Raw genomic sequence first — 20,793 nt, forward strand, 5'->3', positions numbered from 1 at the left:
CCACAAGAATTTGTACAAGAGTTCAAATGTGCCTTTGTGCAGACCACCAGGAGGGTGCACACAGACAGTAGGGAGTTCATTAATACCTTCTTTCATGCACCCCCGAAATACATCATGACCCAGCTGGTGAGGGACTTTCATGAGAAGAGATCACTAGACTGGGTCATTGAACAGGCAACTCGTATTTCTGAAGTGCAGAGACCTGTAGAAAATAAAAGTACAAATAAAAACCCCAAACCAACCAACACCCCTGCTGCTGCTAAGGTGGCAGAGGTGAAGATTAACCCCGTTTTAGATCTAGAGATGGGGAGCCTAAAAATATTCCTGTGCAAAATCCTCCTAACCAAAGACCCAGAAGGCCCTCGGGCCAATCCCAAACATGTAGTCAGGGAGATAACCCCACAAATGGGACCCCTAACTCCCCTGACTACATCAGCCCCCGTTACAAGGGCAGCAGACCCATCCTGGGCTTTGTGGACTCCCCCAGCCCAAGGGGGGATTCAACCAGGCAGCTGCCAACCCAGGAAACTTCCCTCCTAACTTTCCCCAGGAGGGCAGTAATCCCCCAAATGCCGGGTTGAGCTTCTTTCCCCGGTACCTGCCAAACATCAACCCCCAAAACAACCCTTCTTTCTTTCTACACTTTCCTGAGCCCAGACAGCCCAATCCGGGAGAGGGGAGGCCAAGGGTGGAGGGGTACCAGAACTATCTCAGCCAAGGGTATTATGAGAGAAGGGACAGTTACCTGTCCCGTGATCAACCTAGGATAGACCAGAGAACCCCATACCAGCCAGAGCGGGTGTCCCAACTGGAGCGCCAGGTCCAGAACTTGTCACAGGATCTGGGTCACATGTTGAGGGCTCAGCAGAACCCTCAAATGAACGTGGCGACCCAGAACCCCTCGAATCAAGGGTCTGGTACTCCAGAGCAATGACGGGGAGAGAACCCCGACAGCCCAGCAGGGACGAGGCACAGGGGGAAGGGGGGTGTAAAGCCTTAGAGGAAGCTTCCTTCCCCACTTGTTAAAAGCCCCTGGAAACCCAAAAACCGGAACCAAAATCTCCTGCCCCCGAAAGTCTGCAACTTAAGGAACAGAGGGCGGGTAGAAGAAATAAAGGGCCTAAAAAGACCCATTTTGTGGAGAAGGATAGAGTCTTCCAATTTGAAGGAGAAGGGTCCTCAGAGGATTCTGGGAAAAGGATCTTCTCCTTTAGGGATAGGGGAACTCCTCCCAAAGAAAAGTGGGTCCCAAGAGATCCTAATCCAGACTGCGTAGATGTGGGGACTGAGTTAAAACCGCCCATCATTGAACCCCAGAATGACCAGCCAGACAATCACCTGGCCCAAACCAATTCTGGTGACTGCCTCCAAAAAGGGGGGGCAGCCCAGAATCAGAACCAGGGGAGTCCAAAACTCCCCCAATATCCAACTGTCCCATTTTATTTGCAGATTCCCAAGCTCCCACATCGGATCATGCCCAAAGCCATTCAGAGGACTTTCTCCAAAAAGGGAGGGACAGCCCCAAATCAGAAAAGGAGGAGCCTGAGACTCTTCAAATCATTGAGTGTGAAACTGTGTGCTCAGATTCCCAAACCACCCAACTTCAATCTGGGGATTGCCTCCTAGAAGGGGGGGGCAACCCAGAACCAGCACAAGAGGAACCCCAAACCTCACCAACCACTTCTGTTGACTGCCTCCAGAAAGGGGGGGCAACCCAGAAACAGAACAAGGGGAGCCCGAAACTCCCCATATAGCGGTGTGTCAAAATTCTGTGCTAGATTCTTCAACTCCAACACCGTCTCTTGACTCAACTATCCCAGTGTCAGAGTCAGAAATGAGAAAATTGACCATCAAGCTTACCAAGAGCACCCATTACCTTTGACCATTGGAGGAGAAGGAAGGTAGATTCTATGTCTCCATCCAAGTGCAAGGGCAATGTGCAATTCCAGCACTGGTGGACACTGGATCCCAAGCAACTTTGCTGTCAAAGAGGATCTTTGAGCAGCTAAATTCAGGAAGGGGGGAAAGATACCAAATTCCTCTCACCCCTCTTCCTGGACAACTCCAGAACTTTGACAGGAAGGAAATTCCTGTTGAAGGGTCTGCAGAGCTGGAAATTAAAATTGGGCGACACAAAATGAAGCAGCCGGTCCTAGTTGTGGTGCCAGAAGGAACCCCCTGTCTATTAAGGAATGACATCTTCTGCAGGCTGTCTCCCCTGATAGATTGTGTGAATAAGGTACTCTGGACCCAGACTCAGGCCAATTAAATTAAAGAAAGTGTCAACCATGTTAGTCTAAATGGCACATGCCACATGGTTGAACAAAAACCGGACCAAATCAGGTTCTACTTTTAAAACAATGATATACCCAACATCACCGTCATAGCTGTGGGACAACCAACTGGTGATGAGAACTCCTCTCCATTTCTGCAAATCAGCCTCCCTGCCAGTCTCAAGTGGCATTCCACCCTGGAAGGGGATACATTGAAATTTTATACTACTGTACAATCAGAAAGTCCCAAGTCCATAGCCAGAACTGATATCAAACCAGCACAAAAATTTGCTGGCATTCTGAAAAAGGGTGAACGGCTCTTCCTCCCGATCCAATTAAATGACGGGAAGGAGTCTGTCCTCGCCCGACTTGACTTGAATAGCGAAGAAAGTTTCATCAGCGAAGTATTATTTAAAAAACTCCCAAAAGACCAGACTCTACCCGCCGTAGAGTCAGTGCAGCAATGTGTAGGGGGCCTGGAAACGCCAGTTGCATGATCAAAATTTCTAGGGATGACAAAAGCATAGTACATACGTGTTGGGTTGTGCGAGGTGTTCCTTCCGCCTTTTATATGAGCAGTGACCTCCTCAACCAACTCGAGATCAATTTGGACCCTAGTTATTGCCAAGCCCGGTCCCAACTGGAGAGTAAATCTCAGGGTCCTGGCAAACCTCCAGAAAGCCTTACGGTCAGCACTAGTGCTACGGTAGGAAATGGAATTTCAGAAATGGAGGACATAGAACCATCCCAGGCCTCACCTGAATCCACCTGTTAAGACTATTAGTAAACATATACGGGGAATATTGCCAATTGTTAGGGAATGCAAGTGTCTTTCCCACTGCTGAGATCCCTCTAAAATGTGTGGGTACAGTAGTGGGAAAATGTTCATAACCGTGTTATGTTCTGTTTTCTAGTATTGGCACTAAAATCCCAAGAATCACTAAGGAGGACCACTCGGAGACCGGGAGGAAAAACCCAAGGAATCCAGAGTATCGTGCCATCCCAACCCGAACCCGCCTCAATCGCTGATGGGAGAAGCAACTGATTTTCTCCACATGGACAGAAAAGAACATCCCACTCGCCCGACTCCCCCTCGACTGGAAGTCAAAACGAAGTCGGGAGGGGGAATTTTTGGGATGTATTGACCCACTCTGCTATACTATGCGGCCTCACTCTGCTATCTATTGTGCGAGAAACAGCAAAATGGCGACAAAACCCTTGTGCGCGCCAAAACCTCCAAAACCGCGTTTTTTCAACACGGCTGCACAACCTGCCACCATGGTGCATGTGTGGTGGAACAAAGCGCATGATGTAGAAAAAGTGCCAGTGGGCTCCATGACTAGTAAATATAGAATGCAGAGGGAGCAGCAGCGCTTTGCAAGTGAAACTCCAAAATTTGCCTGTAAATGACATTTACTTTGCTGCTGAAACTTCAAAATGCCTATACATAACACTTTCCAACACTCAAAATCTTGCTTGGCGCTAAAATTCATTTAATCTAATGAAGCACTGTGAATTTACAATGAACTGTTAAAAGCAAAACATTTTCTCAGCAAAACTTAATTGCCTGTGATTGAAAATAACTAATCCCCCTCACTAGCTTGAGAAGGGCGTTTAGATTCTATTAAAGACAAGGAGGCGAGTATTATGCATTACAATCTTTACTCTGAAAACACAGCAGCAAAGAAAAAACTTTTACAAACAAAAAAGTTTGAAACACGGAACTAAATAGAGTTCATGTCAATGTAAGGGGGAAACTCCCCAATCCATCATGGAGGACATGTCATGCCCTGCAGCAGACCAATGGGTAGGGACCCTCCTGTATATAAGTCCTTTACTCCAACCCCAACTCCTATTTCTGTAACTGTCTTGAACCAGACGTCCACTGCACAGACCAGATAACTCAATCCAGCGAAGCTCTCGGATCAACCACTCTCCACATCTTGTAACTGTTACTAACGGTCCTCAACAGAACATCTCAGCCCGAAGCTGTAAGAACAACAAACAAAGAAGGGTGGGTGGATGGGAAGAACAACAAACTAAAGAATGTTCACTCTTAAAACACCTGTGTATAGGCACGCTATAAATGCCATATCATATCATATCAAGGGTGGGTGGGATAATACTCACCTTCTTGTCTTTAATAGACTCTAACCCCCCTTCTCACGCTAGTGAGGGGGATCAGTTATTCTATGGAAAGACAGGAGGCTCCTATTATGCATGTTTGAAGCCCTTGCATCATATTAATTACAACATGATTAATACAATAGTGACAATACAATAATAATAATAATAATAATAATAATAATAATAATAATAATAGAAGAAGTGTTTTAAATGTTTCTACTTTGACCAATCAACTGATTGCAAAAGTATTCCCTCAGGCAAAGCTGCCCCAATAACTGTCCTAAGGCATAGCAGTCTTAACTGCAAAGAACTAGGAAGATGTGCCAACTCCAGCGTTCCTCACCGGCCACCAAATCCAACTGGTTAAAAAGAGGGGGGTGCGGGGGAAACACAAGACAAAAGTCTTCCTATAGTAATAGGCAGGATAAAACATAGGAATAATAAGCTCCTTTGTCGTCAACATCAAACATTTAAAACACTTAAAGTCATACCAACTTATGGTACCTAGACAGGGGCTTGGCCAAGCACGCATGCTGTGAAGTCAAGCTTCCGTGGAGCTCCGGTCTGTGATCCTGACAAAGATAGAAATATCACTTTGAAATTGTCTGTACATTGACAAAAATCGCTCATCCACGAAGGGAAACCAGTTCCCGGCACTCGTTCCTGCTCCCGCGGTGAATCGGGGCTGGAAAGATTATACACGGGAGACGCAAAGTCGAGCCCCTGCGACGCGCAAGATGGCAGCGCCCGCTGTGTAAATGGTACGAGGCGAACGCGTACCTCAGGAAAGCAAGACATCGGGGAGTGGATAAGGCGGGTCGCTTACCCCCTGGCCACAGCCCCGCTCAAGCTGAAGCGCTGAAAGTTTGCGGGATCAGGGAACCGCGGCCAGCAGCGCCGGCGCCGGAAGAGGAGCTCTAGGGAGTGGAACAACAGAAGGCGCCGAACATCAAGGAAGCAGGTTAGCCAGTCATCCAAATTGGAACGGAGAGCGGAGGGTAGGCAACAGCGACGGCCGCGTGGGCCGAGGGAGAAGAAGTGGGATTACTGGAAGGGGAAAGCGTGATCCGACCCTGGAGAGCCGTAGGAGAGGAGAGGAGAGGAGAGCATCGGGGCCCCCCCATACTTCATGTGACTGGAGAGCTGGACACCCCATAGGATCACCTAACAGAGGGGGTAACCAACAAGCTCCCCGGGCCTGAAAAGGAGCACGAAACGGAACGGGCTGGGGGCGGACCCTGAAAAGCCGCTGAGCTCGTACGGAACAGGCAGGCCCCGCGGCCTCGGAAGACAAGAGCCAGGGTAGTGGCTCCCAACAGCGAAATCTGAACTATTTGGAACGCTCTGAAGCAGGTAATGAGCCTCGGTTTGTCCACACTAAGGCAAAGGGGACAATCATTTTGAGAACCGCCCACATAAAAGCAAATACCATGACCGGCTCCACCCTTGGTAAGGGTTCGAGCGCAGTCGATGAGAAACACTAATTCTGGAAATCATCAGCAAGGCAGTAGAAGCATCCACCGGATAAGCGGGGCGACATCAGAGCAACTGGTAACTGATCTTCCAGACATACACTCCCAGCAGTACACCCACACGGGGGCGAAATCCTTGGGTAGAAAATACGCAGGAGGCAGTGACCAGCTACAATTGAGAGCAGAAACTACCTGGACGGCACCCCGGCCATTTGACCTGGGCATCAAAAGAGCAAGCTCGAACTGGTTACACCAACCTTTCCGCCGTATAACTGCTGATTTGGGAATTGGGGCAAGCCGCCACCCCCGGAGACTACAGAGCCATAGCATGAGTAGGGGGCCTCCTGAAAGGACTGTATAATCGTTCAGCCAGATCCGCTATAGAAACCTGTTAGCCTGCGGGAGTGAGATGTCACCCCCCAAAAATAAACTGAAACTAGTCACGATGGACACATTTACGACCGCCAGACCTCAGAGACAACTGCAACAAGAAAGGGATGCTACGGAAGAACCGCCCCAACAAGAGGAGAACCTCAAGCACACACAAGTCATGCAAGCGATAGCAGCACTCTGTACATCTATTGAGGGGAAGATAGAAGAGGTAAAATCAGACATGCAGCTCATGCGTCAAGACGCCCGGAACCTAACTGAAAGGGTGAAGGTGGCTGAAACCACCCTACAAGATACCATGGGAACACGCAGGAACTGAAGATAAAAGTCCAAGATCTGGAACAAAAAGTGGCAAGACTGGAGGCACGCTCGGAAGATGCAGAGGGTCGAGCCCGCAGTAATAACATCCGCATTTTAGGGGTCCCGGAGGACTTGGAGGGACCTGATCCGACTGAATTTGTCGAAACAATGCTGCACCAGGAAATAGGCCCAGAGAATCTCTCCTAGGGGTTCTCGGTAGAGCGGGCCCACAGATCCCTACAGAAACGTCCCTCGCCGGGTTCGCACCTACGTCCAATTATAGCTAAAATACTAAACTTCCGAGAACGAGAAATAATCTTGCGATACTCACGAGAGGGAGGAGAGATAAAGCGAAAGGACTCTACAATAGTCATGTACCTAGACTATACCCCTATAGTGCAATGGGCGAGGAACTCCTTCATCCCTATAAAAGCGACACTAAGGAAGCTTAATCTAAAATACATGCTGCTCTACCCGTCACGCCTCAAGATACTATATAAAGGAAAAGCGATCTTTCTGGACACTCCAGCCGCAGCAAATATGCGGCTTGAGCATAAGAACCTAGCTGACAACAACGAAGAACCATCAACATCAGGAATGGAGTGATCGCATGCCCGTCAATACTAGAGTGGGACTGGATCCCCCAACGACAATGAAGATAAACAGACAACCAGTCTACACTTGAACCTTTCCAAGGAATTAGCCACATCGGACAGGAGCTTGATGGAACACACATGCGACAGAAAAGCGACCCACCCCACTGAAAACCGTGCAGGCGACCTGCCTACACAACACCCGATCTGGATGGCCTGAGCGCTGCGAGTTGAAAGCAACTGCTAGGGGCAGTTCGAAGTTGTTTTGTTGTCTTTCCTCATTTGGAAAAATGAGAGTTACACTTGTTGAGCGGTCTGCGAAGATTTTAATGGCTGGAGTGGGGGATGATAGGGGGGGGCCTACAACTTGAGGAGAGGGAGGAGAAAGTAGACGGCTGTTGGACTGGAACGACGGGAATCCCCCTCGATCGACATGGCCCTTAAAATTAAAATAATGACTTGGAACGTGAGGGGTTTGGTAACCTACTTACGCCGAAACAGAATCAAGTCCTACTTAACTAGAAAGGGAGTGCAAATAGCACTGTTACAAGAGATACACTGCACAAAGGACTCTCTGGCTAAACTATGTGAACACTGGGGTGGGCAAGGAGTTGGCACCACCTATTCCAAATACGCATAGGGAGTATATACCTGGATTCACCCCCAGCTCCCGTTCCAGTTAATGAGATCTGAAACAGGGAAGGTTTGTGATACTGTGGGGGCGGCTAGAGCAAGAGGAGATTTGTATAGTAAACTCCTATCTTCCCAATAATAACATTCCGGTGTACCTGAATGCAATGTATGCTAAAATCGCACTTCTCGTCCCCTCATGATCTACACTTGAGACTGGACTATGTTTTCATAGATAAGGAACACCTATCACAAATAGTGGAGGCACACCATCTGGGGAGGACCATTTCAGATCACTCGCCACTCCTGGTAGTGTGGGACCACACAGGACCCAGACCCCCTATTCCTATGTGGAGGATGCCGGTGGACGCCTTGGGAGATGTGGCATTTCGAGTGGAGCTGCACAACTCCATAGATGACTTTATAGAGGTGAACACGGGAAGTGTTGAACATGTGAGTACAATGTGGGAAGCCCTAAAGGTAGTAACAAGGGGGGGAAATCATTACGAAGGCAGGGGGCATCAGGAAGCAGTTGCGAGTTGAACTGGAACAATGGGAACACGAGATTGAAAGACTGGAGGCTGTCCCTGTAAATGCTTATCAGAGAGAGGACAACCTCAAACAACCCAGGGGTAAATGCAAGTCAGCATGGGACAGACTAGCTAACTTTGATTATATCACCAAAACTAATAGAGCACACTCAGAGGTGGATAGGCCGAGCAAGCTGCTAGCCTGGTTATGCATGAAGGAACATCCGAGGCACAGAATCACCACAATAAAGGACACGGAAGGCAAGGACTTCCGAACGCAACAGGGCATAAATGACGTTTTTAATGGCTTTTATGAGCACCTGTATTCCCATGAGGATCTGGTTCCCCAAGAACAAATATTAGAAACCTTAGAGGAGATAGGGCTGCCCAGACTAACCCTTGAACAAGCAGAGGCCCTAGATGCTGACATCTCTGCAGACGACTTAACTGAAGCGATTAAATCGCTTGCCACCTGCAAAGCTCCTGGGAGTGACGGGCTACCCACTGAGTTTTACAAGGCATATGAGACCTCCCTAACACCCCTATTGCACAAGGTCTTTCAAGAGGTGCACGAAAGAGGGATATTGCCTGATAGCATGAGGGAGATTCTTCTGATCCCGATTATTAAACCCAACAAACCCACAGATAAATGTGATTCCTACCGACCAATAACCATTCTCAATTATGACATGAAAATACTAACGACGATCCTAGCAAAGAGACTGGCTAAAATAATAGGTGAAATCGTCCATATCGACCAGTGCGGCTTTGTACTGAGCCGAAACACCACCATGAATTTACGTAGGCTACAACATGTCATTAACCAAACCAATGCAAGCATGGAGTCATATGCGCTACTATCCTTAGATGCCATTAAGGCATTTGATTCCATTTTCTGGGAATGGCTAATGGAGGTCGTGGTGGGTTTCGGCTTCGGCCCTGGGTTTGTTAGATGGGTCAAGATACTTTATACTAGACCCAAAGCTCGAGTGAAGACCGGTAGGTACATATCAGAGGCGTGGGACACACGCAGGGGTACCAGGCAGGGATGCCCATTATCCCCCATGCTCTACATACTGGGATTAGAGCCCATCGCTATTTATTTTCGGAAACAATTTTTTGATGCAGGGATTCGCATAGGGAGTATAGACCATGTCATTTCACTTTATGCAGATGACGTGTTGCTGTACGTCAGAGACCCATATAATAACGCGCCTACAATGCTAGATGTCCTGGATAACTTTGCCAAGGTCTCAGGCATACAATTCAGCAGGGTAAAGTCCTGCCTTTTCCCCCTGGCAGGCCTCAAGGGCAGAGATATGGTAGAACTTCCTTCAGTGGGGATACGATGGGAGGTGTCCTCGTTCAAATACCTCGGAATAAATATAATGCACACCCCCAAACTCATGCACGAAAATAATACGAAGGCGGCGATCCCTGCTCTATGAAAATCCATGGGATTCTGGGCAAAACTTCCCCTGTCCATGATGGGCAGATCCTCAATAACTAAAATGATTGTCCTCCCCAGGTTTCTGTATGGGTTTCAGAATGTCCATTTCTATATCAGGGCCCCTTTCTTTCGCCTACTGGAAAGGATAATTAGAGACTTCCTATGGGGGAAGGGTAGACATAAGATAGTGCTCACCACTCTAGTCCTGCCATACAACCAGGGGGGAATCCAACTCCCAAACCTGGAGAAATATTATCTGGCGGCGCAACTTAGCTTTGTGACCAAGTGGTTAGCAGACGAGTATACTTCAGAGACACCTCTGCTGCAGCCCATGATCTCCCCGATGCACTTGAAGGAGCTCATTTGGGCCCCCCAACAGCTCTTGGGTGGTGCTCCCTTCTTAGACACCCTGGGGGGGAAGGTCTGGAATAGAACAAAGGCCCTTGTTCATACAAAACAACCTTACTCCCCGGACATGCCACTGATAACAGACATGTGCAAAAATGAATCGGATCTGCAACACCTTAGGTGCTGGGAAAAGAGGGAAGTGTATACTTGGGGAGACCTGTATGAGGACGGCTCCTTTAAGGAATTTGAGAAGCTACAGGAAGAGGCCGATATCCACACAGGGCAGTTCCTATAGTACCAGAGAGTACGCACTATAGCAAGTAATAAGTGGGAAAACTGGCCAGAGGAACCAGAACCTAACCCCCTAACCACGCTGCTGTATAACCTGGGAGAGGGCTGGAGGCCGGTGTCATAGATTTATAGCCACCTGAGTGACACCCCTAACCCACGTAGTGTGGAATTGAAAGGTAAATGGGAAGCTGATGTAGGCCGGGAAATAACTGATGGGGAATGGGAAAGGGCCCTAGCATTTCCGAAATCAGTCTCCAGAAACCAAAGGTTTAGACAAATACAACTGAACTTGCTGTATCGAACATACTTAACCCCACTCAGGATGGCGAAGTTTAAGACCTCATTACAATCTACCTGTATCTGGTGCAGTGCGGATAGGGCAGACTTGATCCACATGTTTTGGTACTGCGCCAAAGCAAAGACCGTCATACGGCAGACAAGTGAAAAGGCTGGGGTGACTAAATACCGATGGACCCCAGACGAGTGCCTTCTAGGGACATACCCCAGACCGGCCAAACTTAAACATCTGGCCAAACTAATGGACATTATGTGTATCTTGGCAAAAAGGACAATTGCAATGTCCTGGAAGAAACCCGCCGGACCACAACATAAGATATGGTACAAGGAGTTGGAACGGTGGGTCCATGCCGAAACGAAGGCTTGGGAAAACAGTGTTGTCAAGTCCACGGATGCCTCGAGCATGACTCTGGAAGCTTGGAAGGAACTCACAGGGTCATTATTCCATCCTTCGGACGACAAGCCCCCATGAACATGGGAAATTTTATGGACATCAGATGGTTAACCAAAGTTGTAGAGCTACCGGGATGAGTGGTCCTGGTCACAAGGGGATCCTGTTGTTGTAGGTCCCTCGCTCCCCCCCTCACCTGGTTGACTATCCCCCCATTCCCCAACTGATATAGAACTGCTATACTTGAAGAAAAATTCGGAGACAGTTAAAGTTGAATTGTTGTAAGTGTTAATGTTGTTGTTCTGAAATGCTCACTATCCTTGAATTTGAGGCACAACTGGTGTCATGTAAGCGTAAAAAATGGTAAATGCCAATAAACAAATTTTTAAATAAAATAAATTTAAAAAAATGGTACCTAGACAATAAACGAAAGAAGTTAAACACTTAATTCTCCAGGAGATAAAGCATTTTAGCCCCTCCCCGCCTCCCACGAGGGGTGAAAGGATTGTTGGTTCCATCCCATGTGTAGATGAAAGGAATCATAATAGAAACAAAACACATCACATCACTACCCTGGAGAAACAGAATTGGAATGGCAAACCTTTGGTAGAAGGCCCAAGCGGGAGTCAAAGGGACACCTTATTAACATGTTATAGGACCACCAAGATGCTTAGGTGGAGCTAAAAAGCAAAAGACTCGAGGGCCTTGTGCACCCAGAAGAGTGTACCCTAAGTCCTGCTTGGTCACATCCCTTCTATACGATACCACAAGCTTCCCCAGATGTTTCGGCCTTATTGGGCCTCATCAGTGAGGAGTAGCTTCTGTCCTTAAGTACACCATTTTATACCAGTAAATCTTTCTAAACCCAGGAAAAGATTGTCTTCTGGAGGCAGAAGCGGATGGACGAGAGGGGCCACACCTGAAACCCAGCAGGTAGGTGTTAAATAACATCCTTACTAAGAAGAGCCCAACCAGGGGACACTGATGACAGAGATATTCCCCAAATCCTTGAAATAACCCCAGGAAGAGCTAAATTCGTCAAGCCGTAAAGACGGAGACCCTCAGACCCCCTGAACCCATGAAAAAAGGAACTCTGCTATCATGACCATAGGGAGATATTTACATAAATCTGACCCTTAAGAGACAAATTTGGCAAAGAGAAACTTATCTTACATCCAATTGCTCCCATTCTAGTGATGCCTGAACTCCCTGCTAGAAGCGTTAGGTGCTTGGACCTATCCCCTCCCCATGGTTGATAAAACCCCTTATGGAACATAAAGCAATCGAAGGAGGACCCACTAAATACCAGGTCTTGTGAAAGACTCTAGACTGCAAAGAAAACTGATCACTAAACCGTTAATATGAAGCTGCCTTACGGAGGAGGACTAACCTTCGTTTTAGTACATCTGAACTATCTAGGCACCCCCAGCACACTGCGCTAGCACTTTATTGCAGAACAATCTCCAGAGGGAACCAAAAAAGGTCTACCTGCCATGCAAACGGCTAAGTGAACCCAGTCACTAACGAAGCGTCTCCTTGAACAATCGTACTGACAGACACTTGCGGGGATGGCTAATGCTGAGTTGTCGCCCAGTGACAGAGAGGCCGTAATAACATGAATGGAAAATAACACCCCTCCCAGACCCTTCTATGCCACTAAGGGAGATTCTCCCTTCCTAGGGAAAAGATAAACTTCCTCCACTTACCTAAGGAAAAAAACCCTGAAGAGACCTTGCCTCTCTTCAATATATACTCTTGCACATAAAACCAACCTCCATGACTGTAAGAGAAGGGCCCCATTAACTCCACTGGACATAGGAAAAACTGAGAAAACTTAACCAGAAACAAAAACAAGCATCATCCGGACCTCTTAGGACCTGAGGTGAGCCTGCAGTGGCTCCGCTAAGTTAGTGAAATAACAGGAAACTGGTGAAGTGGAAAGGGAACAGACGGGGAGCAAATTGTCCAGCGCAAGCTCCACACTGGTCATGAACGAGAACTTCTGCTAAAGGGAAAACAGAAAAACCATCAGGAGATCCTCCCAGAGGTGTAACCTTAGTAGGCAATCCCCCCCCTAAATGGGTAGCACGGGTAGGGTTCTGGGGGACGGGCAGGGGCTTGGGATAATTATCAAGCTCAGTAATTGAAACTGGGAAGGAATACTGGGACCACAGTCCCTTCCAAATTGAGGTCTGGACCTCCGCGTGCCTGAAAGGCTGACCAACTTCTCCAGAGATCAGGGGAAGGATGAAGGAGAAAAACTGTCAAAGGAAGAGAATGAAAATAAACTGCCATCTATAAACTGCAACAAGAAACACCTTGAGATCACCAATTATTTGTATAAGGAAATAGGGAGTGAGCTGCCAATTATTATTGTGCAAGAAATGTCTAAGGAAAAAGGACTGAGTTGTCCTGTACTAACTAACCTATGGGCCGACAGAATTTTACTAAAATACTTAGGTTAGCACGTGGGGGTAAAAAACTGTGCTTGTACTCCTCGAGCAGAGGAGAATCTCTATACACTGCTAGACAAATTAGCGGAATAGGCAAAGTCTTTAGAGAAAAAAGGCTATAGGGGCGGTGCTATAACTTTATTATCATTAGGTCATTTTAACTCCAATATCAGTCAGTGTTTCCTAAACACTGCATCAGGGTGAGACCCTGGGTTGCTGCACGTTGTCTTACAAGACTAACAGTTGCCTTTGAGCTGACCTTGTCCCCGCCAAAGTTGTTTAATATTGGCTCGTTTAATGACATATTGGGACAAATATAAAAGGAAAACACGCTACCCTTTAAGGACTGGAAACGGTGTTGCCGAGCAGGCAACCCCCATGCGCACATCATGCCCCGCAGCCCATGCACGTCGTTAGGGAAATTAGTGGATATTTCTCTCTGCAGCTAGTCAAAATAAAAAACTCAGTAACCCAAAACAACACAAGGTACAATCCTTCTAGACTTCATCTATCCCCCTTTTGGGGGTCTTTCCCTTTTCTGGGCAAACAAGGATACCATTACTGTCTAATATTTTAACGCCTTATGAAGGTGAGTAGGTGATGGCTAGAGAGGAAGGTAGGCCCCCCTGTAGGTCTGTTAACGACCCTCCAAACACTCTTTTCTTTGAAGAACTAAATAAATAAATAAATATAAAACTAAATATAAAATAAATATAAAATACAAGCTAATACCCCTAGAAAGTGACGTTAAGTTCCAACAGGGGTCTAAACTCAGGCCCCTTATAAAAAGCTGATGCTTATTGAGCCATTCGGGCTACTGCCACCGAGCTGGTTATGGCACTCCTACAGAGAAGGAAATCACCAACGCAATATGCAACACTTAAACCAAGCTGCAGACTGTCAGTGCATTACGTGCTGGTATTTTAATATTTCTTAGCAGTATTCAAACCCCTGTTCCTCTGCGTGGTCTTGCTTCAAAGACAGGCACATTGCCAATAAGCCACTTACAAAATTCTTATTAAAATATATAATTTTATAAATAAATATGTACTGAACATGAGGGGAAACAAACCCAGGTCTTCCTACCTGGTAACCATGACACTCTATTATTGTTGTGAAGCAGAAGCTTTGTTAGATAAACTATTCACTTGAAAACACAGGGCCCATGAGCCATAAAGGGCAGGCAAGCCCACTACAGCACCTGGAATCCCAGGCATTTTAAAAATAAACAAACACAAATGTGTGTGCTGGGTCTGAAGCTTTAGCAGCTTCCTTCATACCGGGGTGCACTGTCCTGGAAACCAATTATTCATTTTTAAGCATGTTTGCCCTTTTATACAGGGATAAAAGGTAACACTTCACAAGGCTGCGAAGTAAGAGGACGGAGTACGGCACTGGCCATGGGGGAGTCTAGCAGCACACACAATTTTCGCTGGGAGCCAAGTAACAAGACTGCTTTAGTCAAGATTTATGGAAGTGAGGCTTGAAGGGGTACTGATCGTCTTGTACATTTTAAATTAAACAAACGCAGAGGACTGTGCTCAGAACCATCACAGGAAAGGCAAGCCCTGCCAGGTGACCTCTAAATCAAAGAGAGACCCGTGGTTAAAGAAAACAAACAGTACAAGCTCACCAGAAGCTCCACTCAAACAGCTGTTACCATAATGACACAAACACATTCATTAAAGCAAAGGCAGCACGCGGCCTCCCATGCACAGTGTTAAAGCAGAACAACTTCCCTTACACAATAAAGGAATCAATATATATATTAACTTTACACAATTTATGGCCTTAATTTACTGATAAGGCCTAGCAATACTGACTAAAATGCAAGACACAACGAAAGGAGTGACTTAGCTGTGGTGTCAGCAGCAAAGAAAGAGGAGTTGGGATTGGAGTAAAGGACTTCTATAGAGGAGGGTGCCTGCCCATTGGTCTCCTGCAGGGCATGGCCTGTCCTCCATGATGGATTGGGGAGTTTCCTCTTAAATTGACATGAACTCTATTTAGTTCCGTGTTTCAAACTTTTTTGTTTGTAAAAGTTTTTTCTTGGCTGCTGTGGTTTCAGAGTAAAGCTTGTAATGCATAATAGGAGCCTCCTGTCTTGCCATAGAATTCCTGTCAAAAATCTGTGTGCAGCCACACTGGGCTACCTGTGAGTGACAGCCCCTGTCAAATGGGCTCTCCCGATTAAACTGTAAAGTTGTCTAAAACTAAAGATCTGCCAGATTAGCAAATATAAAACGACTGTTGCTGAAAGGATGTTACACTTCAGACTTCGCCGCGGGCATCCTTGCAAAGTACAACTTCTTTACAGGCTCCTCTATGGTCCAGGTACAAGCTACCATGGCATCTGTATAAACATCGACGCACTCCAGGTCACCTGACACGTCTTGTACGTGGAAGACGTACAGCAAACCACGCCCCTCTCACGACTATAAAACCATCGTCTTCCAAGGGGCCCATTGCTGCTAATTAGCGTTACCAGCTACACACGGTTTTTGTACCGTTTCCTCTTCGTGTTTCCTTACACAAATCCTTATCTGAACTCCTGGTTTTGACCCTTTGCCTGACTTTTGGATTGCCTCGTCTCATCCTTTATTCCTGTCGTGCTCATCTGGTTGCTGGACTCGGAATGCTACTGGATACGGCTTTCTTCTTTGGTGGTCCTTCCCAGCCGCCGCTCTGGTCTTCAATTGCCGTCTTCTAGCCGGATCATCTCAACAGCTACTCAGCTATACTTGTGTACTCAGGTACATACCTATTGCCTTCCTTGGATATTGTCTTCTGTTGGATTCTGGGACATTGAGTGACTTTTCTTGTGATTGCTCTTAAGTGCACATGAACGCCCTCCTGAACTGCACCAACCCGGCACTAGTGCGTCCCTTGTGCCGTTCGGGGTTACTTACCTGTACTAACCTCCCTGTTTGTTATTTTCTCCTGTCGTTGTCTTCAGAATCCTGGACTCCTCTTACTCTACTATCTTATTTCAGGTCAGTGGTTATCAATCCTATAGCTATGGTGGGAACCGATACTGAATTAGTTCAATTCCAATCATTTGTGTTATTCTTTATTTAGATCATTCCCGGGGAAATTCAACTCCACTCCAATATCTATATAGGTAGTTGTCCCATCATTTCATCTGTTCTAACTATTTGCATAATATCAACACTGTCTAATATCTTGGTATCCTTTTGCAGCATTGGTATTGGCGGTGTGTGTTCTCCACACTCTTTTATTCAATTGACATCTCTGTCTGTTCTAACTAAAACAGCAGAGAGGTACATTGTGGAAAAGAGCCCCTCTTTGAGGAAGCCTGAGTCTTGTACTCAGGGGAGCTGGGATGGAAGGCTGAGTTTGGAATCTTATACCACAAACATCTCCAAGGTCATTAACTCTGTATCTTCGGCCTACTCGGAGTGGTGAGTAACAGAATTAGCAGCCTAAAATGTCCACAGAGGCCAGTGATGCTTTGAATCAAATCGTGCAAATGGTCACGGATCTACGTACCGACTTGACCAATGCACAAGAAGCACTGCGCCAACGCATGGATGCCATTCAGTCTTTGGTTACCACACCAGCGTCACAGATGGCTGGTGCTGGAGCTACAGCATCAGGTTCAGGGTTTCCACCTCCACAGCAGGAATCAAACCCGATCATGCTTACCACCCAGTTCCCTCTAGCTCCTCCTGAACGCTTCCTAGGCGACCCTAAACAATACCGAACCTTCATTAATCAATGCAAATTGCATTTTCTGTGTCGCCCCGCCTTATTTCCCACATCTACAACCAAAGCGGCTTTTGTTTTGTCTCATTTGGGAGGCACCGCAGCAGCATGGGCTAACCCGTTGTTGGAATCTAACAGTCATGTTCTTTACAATTGTGATGCCCTTCTTGCTATGATGAGTAAAGTATTTGATACACGTTATACTACTCAAGCTACTGATTTGGAACTTTTAAAACATCGACACGGAAACCATTCTTTATTGGTTTATTTGGCACGATTCAATCAGTTGGCAGCAGAAACTGACTGGCCTGAAGAAAAGAAGACAGCTGTCTTCTATCAAAGTCTCTCAGATGAATTAAAGGACATCCTCTCCACTGTACCTGTAGTTCCCGCGGCATTCGGGGAACTGCTAGACTTAGTCCTTCAGATTGATGCTCGCAAGTCCGAAAGACGCAGTGAAAAGAAAACAGCATTATTCAGTACGGTTTCAGCAGAGGCCTCGTCTTCGTCATCTCCTGCACCTGCACCCATGCAGATTGGGGCGGTTAGGGGGCCACTTACCCCTGCTCAATGAGAATATCGTCGATCACACAATCTCTGCATGTATTGTGGGGCCTCTGATCACTTATTGCCTGAGTGTACCAAAATACCTAAAAGAAAGGCGGGAAACGCCAAATCCCGACAGTAGACAGAGTCCCTATGTCGGGAAACTCACCCTTGGACTCTACATTACAGAATCCGAGTCATTTAGTCCGCCTACCAGTTACATTTTCCTTAGATCATGGTGTTTTATTTCAGACAACAGCTGTGATCGATTCAGGTGCAACAGGTAATTATTTTGATCAATGTTTTGCCGCCATGTCAAGAATACCACTGGTTCGCAAAACTATACCTGAAACAGTGAATGCAGTGGATGGTTCACTTCTTGTCTCAGGAATGGTTACTCACCAAACAGTTCCACTACATATGAGTACTGATGAAGGCCATACTGAAGACATATCATTTGATATCATTAAAGCACCAGTTTACAAGGTCATTCGGGGCATTCCATGGTTGAAACTTCATAATCCTGCCATCGACTGGTCGACATCCCAGATTCAGTTTCCTTCCAATATGTGCAACACTCGATGTACTACATTACTTGGTATTACACATGATAGTCCAGTCAGGGCGCTAGTTTCGCCTACGATGCATATTGGAGCTGTCTCTAAAAACGTTACTTCTGTGATACCTTCTCAATATGCAGATTACGCAGATGTTTTTGACAAAGGGATGGCGGAGACTCTACCCCCACATAGAGTTTATGATTGCCCAATAGACCTAATTCCGGGAGTAAAAATACCATCCGGCAGAGTATACTCCCTCACTCTCAAAGAAGACGAAGTCCTTAAAGATTACATAGACAAGGCTTTGACCATGGGATTTATTCGTCCTTCCAAATCACCAATTTCATCACCACTTTTCTTTGTTCCTAAGAAGGAAGGGGATCTACGTCCTTGTATTGATTATTGTGCTTTGAATGCAGCAACCATAAAAAACCAGTATCCTCTTACGCTGATATCTGTCCTCCTTGATCAATTGGGTTCTTCCAAAATATTCACTAAGCTTGATCTCAGAGGAGCTTACAATCTCGTCCACATGAGAGAGGGGGACGAATGGAAGACCGCATTTAAAACACGTTACGGTCTATTTGAGTATCTTGTCATGCCTTTTGGCTCATGTAATGCCCCGGCCACCTTTCAAGCTTTCATGAATGAACTGTTTTTCGATATTCTTGATCAATTTGTGGTTGTCTACCTGGATGACATTTTGATTTACTCTCAAAACCAGGAAGACCACGAAAAACATGTCAAGACAGTACTCCAACGTCTGAGAGAACATAGATTGTTTGTTAAAGCCGAAAAGTGCATATTTCATGCCTCAGAGGTGGAATTCCTGGGATATGACCTTACTAACAATGGTGTGCGCATGAGTCAATCCAAAATTAGTGCGATCCTGGAATTGCCTGTGCCTAATTCACTCAAATCATTACAAGTGGTCCATTAGCCTGCAAGGGCTAGACTTCACCATAGAGCACAGACCAGGGAAGAGTCAAGATAATGCAGATGGCCTTTCGAGAAGGTATGTTGACCGTCTGGATGAGGGTGTCTATCCCGTGGGAGATTAGGCACCCTCCACCTCAGTCTGGGGGGGGCGACTGTGATGCTGGAAATGCATTGGAGGGACAGGGCCCCCGTATCCTTGTCCTTTACTGCTTTGTATCATGTGTTCTGTCGTGTTTTCCGCGCAGGTGTCCATGTGGAACTCCTGGCGGTGCAGCTCTCTCTCTTTTGGTTTGGTGAACTGACCCATGGGATACCCTTATGGCACCCATGGGTGGGGGTGCAACCCTGTGCCCCTAGTGTAGGTTGTTGGGCACCTGTGGGTGGCCCGCAGAGCAGGGTATGGGCTGGTGGCAGCTCCATGCTGAATTTGACAGGTGCGCGGAGTATCCTCCATTTTGGGATGCCCCGGCCCTGCCATTGGGATCAGTTGATTCTGGATGGAAAACAAAATGGCCCCTGCCGCCTCTTGCTTTCTATTACCCATTACCTTGTTTTCCCAAAGTCCTGGGAAGCCCTGACTCTGTCCCTTCCCCCTGACTGGCTGTTGGATTGAAATGCCATATATGGTGTTGTTGTGAAGGCCCGGCCAGACTAGCTGGAGCCTTCCCGGTGATGTATGTTGTGGGTACCTCCTGTGGGTGGGACCTGGGTGAATAGAGTGTGTGACGAATATGCATTCTGTGTTGTGGATGTCTAGTACCTGGTGGTTGACACAATGACTGAGACAGCCCTGCCAAAACCGGTATGAATGCAGCTTGGAGTGTTGAATGGCTCGGTACTTGTCCCAATACACATAACTTGTTGTGAGTGTCTGGAGAGAAGTGAATGGCCTGAATACCTCGTGTGCCTGATTGGCTGCCTGCCTGCATGAATGCCCGTAGTCGTGATTGGATGCTTGAGTGTGACCCAGTGGAATGAATGGGAGATCAACAGTATATCTGGGGACCTCTCACTGCTAGGAATCGTGTTCAGAAGCTGAAGTCCACTACGACAAGTAACTGGAGTAACTGAAGCTTGACCTTGAAGCCCTGCTGGACGAGAAGAATTGCTGTTGCTCTCCTTCACAATCTGAAAGCTGCTGTGCCTCCAAGGACTGACCCAGAGAGGACCTAGTAAGGCGCCCTCTTCCTGAGCTACGAGGGACCATCGTGCACAGCTGATCTTTGCCAAAGCTCCCTGGTAGACAGGCCTTCGACAAGCTGCCGACCCGAGACGGGGACTGCCGCGGAATCTCAAAGAGAAGCACTCGGACTGTTGTCCGCCAGGGTCGACGACCACCGTCGCCGACCGGAGCCGCCGTGCTCCTGTTTGCCTAAGAACTTCATTTGATCACCGGACGCTCTCGTCTGCATCGTCGCCCGCTTTATCCTGCTGGAGAAGGCCCGACCGTTGACGCGCCGAGAAGCATCCGCTGGGG

This window comes from Ambystoma mexicanum, chromosome 14, assembly GCF_040938575.1.
Source record: "Ambystoma mexicanum isolate Mex_15411 chromosome 14, UKY_AmexF1_1, whole genome shotgun sequence".
NCBI lineage: Eukaryota > Metazoa > Chordata > Amphibia > Caudata > Ambystomatidae > Ambystoma > Ambystoma mexicanum.